This window comes from Pteropus alecto, unplaced genomic scaffold, assembly GCF_000325575.1.
Source record: "Pteropus alecto unplaced genomic scaffold, ASM32557v1 scaffold413, whole genome shotgun sequence".
NCBI lineage: Eukaryota > Metazoa > Chordata > Mammalia > Chiroptera > Pteropodidae > Pteropus > Pteropus alecto.
The window spans coordinates 3,261,102-3,267,530 of record NW_006434120.1 but is presented as its reverse complement, the minus strand read 5'-3'; positions in this window follow the sequence as shown (position 1 = coordinate 3,267,530).

The window sequence follows — 6,429 nt, the reverse complement described above, 5'->3', positions numbered from 1 at the left end:
CGGCCGGGCGGGGCGGTGTGCGCCTGCGCCCGCCGTTGTTTTCCCTTTCCCCGGCCTCGCGTATGCATTCGGATACTGACAGATGCGCGAGGGTGTCTGCGTCCTCCGCACACTCAGGGCTCTTCGGAGGTTCTTTATAAAACTGTGCTTCTCCCACCTCTACATTATCTTTAGGGTTAAATTGACATAAGCAAATCGGATGAGGGAGTGGGAGCTGATAAAAAAAGAGCCTCGAGGTACCCCTACCCCGCCGTGCGCCCAAGGTTGGGAGAACTTTGCCTCCGCTGAGAGCCTCCTTACCTTTACCGTGGCTGGTTTCTGAAGAATTTTCTCAAATCTTATATAGACACACAGGCCCCGGGAATACTACTTGTTAGTGATTGCACTGTGAGTGCGCACCCAGGGGTCTAAGTTGGCCCTGGAGCATTTTAGGTGCGGAGATACGCAATCCGTGGCCTTCGATGCCGCGCGGTCCGGGGCGCACAGGAGGCCACCACGGGAGGGGACCGCCAGGGCGGGGCAGCGAGGTGCTTCTTAACCAGTCCCTTCCAAGCTCACCCTCTTTGTGGACTGGGTTTTGAGGAGTGTGAAGGGAATCCTGGAGGGAGCGGGAAGGCTGCCGGGCCCCCAAGGGAAGCCCTCAGTTCCTATTGCTTGTTCCTTTTTTGCTTTGATGAAAAAGGCTCCTTTGGCGGTCGCCTGTCATCTCTGCGCCTAATTAATCATCCGTCCCTGGTGGATTTAACATCTTAAGACACCACGTGTCCGGAGATGGTCTGGGACGACCTCTAGAATTAACCTGGCTCAAACCTATGTTCCCAAATACAAGGTTTTCATTCTGGCTTTTTTTCCCCCAGAGTTCAGGTCCTGGGAAACCGGACACGAAACTTTCACTTAATATGTAATGGGTTCCTATATTTAACTTTTTAGTTACCTGAGTACAAATATCCTTTATGAAGGATTTTTCTCCACAGAATAAGGTAATTTTTTTTCAGCGTCTTGGGTCTCTTTGCTGTCTCGACAAATGGTGCGGTTTCATTACAATACTTAGGAATACCTCCAAGTTTTGTACTTTGAGACTTAGTTACCACAGAATTAATGACCAAGGTTATTACTAAACTAATTGAGGATAGACACCCCTCACTGCCTATAAAGTACTTTACACATGGAATTTTCTTTCACTGAAATCCTTGACTATTATTCTGAGAAGTTTTTTCTATTGGGAGAGAGGGGAGAGTTGAATAGAATGTTGGAGAGAAAATTTTTCTGTCCGTGAGGTAGGCACTCTTTCACATATGTATCTAATTGGATTCTTGAAACGTTTCAAAGTGGATATTGTCCCCATTTTATTGATGAATAAATAGACTTGGATTAAATAACTTGTGAAGCCTCAGATGACTAGAAAATAAACAAGGTAGGATTCAAATGCCGGCAGTAGGACTCCTAAACTTGTGTTTGCTCAGCCAGATCATGCTGCCTCTCAAAATCTGAACATCGAACTCTTGTAATTAATGCTACAGCCCTCTTAAATGTGCTCGTGGTTCAAAACGCAGATTTGCACTTTATTTTTGTATGGTTCATTAATCTCCATGTTGGTTACAAGCTGCCATAACTCATGTATAGACAATAAAATAAGTTGTTACAAGGTAAAATATTTGTTCAGAAATATTATTTAAAGTAGGACATATGTGAAATATATATATTTAAGTTAGTCACATATTCAGTGAAAAGCCATACTATTAGATGGCTGTGAACTGGCCATTAAATAGAGGCAGAATTGCCATGGTCTTTCCTGGCTAAAAAGTAATCTGCTGGAGCATTGCCCAGTGTACTTTGCCCTCATTGTAGCAACTCAAGAGTACTCCGTACTATGAAGCAAGCAAAACCGGTTAGCTCCTGAAATGGACTTCCCTGTCTTGGCAGATGAATGCCATCCATGAGCTTGCAGACCCTATTCCTTCTCATATCTGGGATTCTATTATCCTTCCATTATTATTTTCAAAGGAATTATCTTTCCTTTTTGAAAAGTACGGTACTCAAGGTATTTTGACAGTCACAGCTGTCACTTTAAATAACCATCACAAAGCCTACAAAAAGTTTCCCAATAGTTAGAAGGTCGTTTATCTAAGTCAAATGCAATAACAGAAAATGATTACTTAAAAAAAAAAAGGGTCTGTCTGCTTCAGCGACATATTCCAGGAACTCGAAAACTGATAGGACAATAATGTAAAGCATGTGTTTCCAAGTTGACATCATGCTCAGGATTTTCTTTAATAGTTTCTATCCCAGCCAGACATCTCCTGTTAGTGAACTTTACACTGTATTTACTGGGTCATACAAATGGTTTCTTTCTTAAAAACTCGTTAACCAGTTATTAAGACAAACCCTTTTTTTTGGCAGGGTGGGGGGTGGGGGGGGGTGGTAATCCAAACCACATTTGTGATCTTTTAAAAATCAGAAACATTACCAAAACCTCATGTTTATAAAAACTAAAAATGTTTCTAGGGCCTCAATCTATTCATTATTATAATTTTAAGTAAGTGTAACTGACATTTCTATAGTACTTACTATTGCCAGGTACTGTTCTAAGTGAGTTTTTATAAACTTATTCTTGTAACAACCCCATGAGGCAAAACAACCTCCACTTTGCAATTGAGGAAGCTGAGGTAAAGACAAGATTAAAAAAAAAAAAAAAATGGTGCTCAAAGTCACACAGTCAGTAAGAGATGACACTGCATTCAAACCTGGGCAGTCTGGCTCTGTTGTCTGTGTTCTTAGCCGCTATGCAAACTGCCTCCCTAAACTGCTACATTTAAGAATAAATTCCTAATTTTTATGTTTCTTTCTCTCCTCTTATCTCTGAAGTTGACATTTAAATTTAATCTGGATTTGCTAAACTATGAAGTATTTTACCTACATTCAACAACTGAAGAAGAAGAAGGAGGAGGAGGAGGAGGAAAAGAAGAAAAGGAGAAGGAAAAGAAGGAGAAGTGAAGGGGAAGAGGAAGAAGGAGAGGAAGGAGAAGGGGAAAAGGAAGAAAAATTACAAAATTACACAGAACCTTCTACAGCTCTGCTCTGTTAGCTGCACCACTGAACATTTTGCAGGGGTATCCTTCGTAGGGTGTCTCTAAATGACCCAAAGAAAAGAGTATTTAGCACTGTCAATTGCTAAAACAGTTAAGCCAGGTTGGAGATTTGGAAAACACGTTGATCTGGCCTTAGGAAGGAAAGAGAAGATGGGATCGGGGAAAAAATGGAATTTGATAGAGGTACAGAAAAATAGAAATAATAGAGGATTAAGTAAACTTTTTAATATTAAAAATGAAAGAAAAAAAGCCAATAGCATGTGCTCTATAAATAAGATCCCCTAAAAAAATGTAATTTACCAAAAACTTTCAACCTGGGAGGACTGTACCTTAATCTTCCCTTCCGTGGAAGAGAAAGCAGGCTGTCATAAACTCAGAGTTTTGTAATCCCTCCTCCTCCTCAAGTTCTTTTACTCAAAGTGAGTGTCCTAGTGTCCTTCCAAATACCTTTTCCTCACCAATTTAGATTCTAAGTACTTAGGAAAACGAGATATTGAAGATAAAAATAAAAAGGAAACACAAAAGGTGATATGGAAGTAGGTTTTGCATTCCTAAAAGAAATAAAAGAAGGTGAGGGAAAGTAGTCCTTGGATCCACACCCTTGTCTAGTAGTAGGAGGGTACTTAAACCTGTTATTTGTCTTCAAGGTGCTGATGGTAAGTGTTTTGTATGAAGTTTCTGTGGTCAAAGATAAGGCTACAAAACCTGGTATTATGAAAGGGAGGTTGGAAAACACTTAGCTGTGCCAAATATTTCAAATAAAAGTTTCCCAAAGCATCTCAAACATTCCAGTGATTCTGTGTCTTGGGACTGCAGTAGGGCCAAGGAGCGAGAAGTCACCATCTCCAAATTATGATATCAGAAGGGAATGCACATTTGCAGAAGGATCAGACAGAGAAAAAAAATACTTCTTGGTATACGTAATAGCTATAAACAACCAAAATTATAAGTATCTTACTGAAAATTTGAGGAAGATCCTGAAATGTAACAAGGAAGGAAAATGGATTATTAGGTTAAAATGTACCCAACACTAGTAATTTAAGATATGTATAATGTCAGTTAGTGCCTGTCGTTTTATTTTTGTGAATGTAAAAATATTTATAGTTTTTCATAAGGTTTTACAATCCTTCCAAACCTATTTTCTCAGTAATGGTCCTGCACATGAATATTCCAAATGCAAGGTTTGTCAGAAGCTTGATTCTCATGCTGGGAAAGAACTGTTATAAGATGTGTGTCTATGATCGTAGATGTGGTTCTGGGTAGGGCTAGTGTAGTTCTGGGCACAACTAGTAGGCCACTAGTACGCCAAGTCACAGAGAATGTGAGGTCACTCAAAATTGTTGGTGAAAGTTTATAAAACTCTGCAATATTTGAAAATTGCTAAGAAGAAAACCCCAACCAAAAACAACAAACCCTGTGAAGTAAATAACTTGGAAATACAAACAAAGAGAAGCTCCAGAGATATGTTATGGCTAAGAGAATGTCCATGTAGGAAAATGGGCCTGCTAACAAGTGCATATATTGAAAAACTTTTTTTTTCTTATTTTGCTTATTCCAAACTTTTAACTGAATTCTTTAAAAATTATTACATATTTCTTTTTTTAAACTTTGTGTTTGTAGGTGTCATGTCTAACATTTAATGTTGACCTCAGTCATACTAAGGACTTAATACATTCTATAAAATGAGATGCAGGAGTGACATCAGAAACATGGCAGAGTGAGAGATATCCCCGAATCTCTCCGCTTGAAACAACAATAAGTTGAACATCTAAAACTCAACAAAAAACACCCAAACTGCACACCAGCACCTCTGAGCATGGGATCTGCGCATAAGAGCTACCACAGGTCAGAACCCTAGGTGTCGGGCCGTGGATTGGGAGTAATAAAGAAGCTGCCTCTCGCAGCCGCCAGAGCTCCCTGTAAGAGGAGGGGGAGGGGAGAAGGTGCAGCGAGTTCCCTGAACAGCCCTGCCTGGGAGAGTTCTGAGCTCCACATGGCAGGCAGTAGGGCTCAGTCATCAGGGCAGAAAGCAGAGAAGCAGGACAGCAGAGAAGTAGGGATGGCAGAGAAGTGAGGACGGCAGAAAAATAACAGTTGATTTTTACCAGCTACGGTTGCAAAACTGCGAGGCTGAGTGGTAGCCCCCAAACCCCAGAGGACCCCTCCTCCAATATCCTCCGAGACTGAATACCGCAGAACCCCAGGGGGATCTGAGCAAACGCTACCAAAACTGTCGCTAATACTGACAGGGACGAAGACTGAGGGTAGCGAGCGTGATTGAATATCTATTAGGGAAAAAAAGGCATTATTAAGACTATATAAAGCAGGAATCCAAGAGGCTTACATGCCACCTACTGGAAACCAAAAGAAAAACACCTTCTTTGCAGCAAGCTAAAGAGAAACCTTTATATAATAAATCTTCTTTCTGGACAAAATGCAGAATACACTTCGATTAATGCCCAGGCAGAGAAATAGTCCATTAAACACCATGAACAACCAAGGTGACAAAGTAGCCCAGAAAAAAAGAGAAAAATCTCCAGAAAATAAGCTTAAAAACATAGAAATATGTGATGTACATGAGAAGAATTCAGGATGGTACTTCTGAAAAAACTCAGTGAGATCCAAAATGATTATGTCAACAATTCTGGGAATTGAAAACACAACTAGAACAGCAGAACGAGTTTTTTAGCAAAGAGATTAAAGTTCTAAACAAACAAACAAACAACAAATAGAGCTTCTGGAGATGAAGAACACATTAAAAGATAATGAATGAAATAGCAAGCTTGGGAAATGGAGTCGACCAAATGGAGGAAAGGATCAGCGATATCGAAGACAGAAATCTAGAAATAAATCAGAAGAGAAAACCGAAGAATGAAAAATAATGAAAGAGAAATTCAAGAACTAGGTGATATCAGGAAAGGAAACATAAGAATAATGAGTATTATTGAAGGCGAGGAAAAGGAGCAGGGAGTAGAAAGCACTTTCAGACAAATAGTGGACAAGAATTTCCCAAATCTAAGGAATGAGCTGGAGCTTGGAATTCAAGAAGTCAATAGAATATCCAATTATCTCAACCCAAAAAGGCCTTCATCAAGACACATTGTATTAAAGTTATCAAAAATCAACGACAAAGACAGAATTCTCAGGGTAGCCAGGGAGAAGAAAAGGGTAACTTGTAAAGGCAAACCTATTAGATTATCCTCGGAATTCTCAGCACAAACCTTACAAGTCAGAAAGAATGGAATCAAATATTTAAACTATTAAGTGAAAGGCACTACCAGCCTAGAATCATGTATCCAGCTAAGCTCTCCTTTACGTATGAAGGAGAAATGAAGTCCTT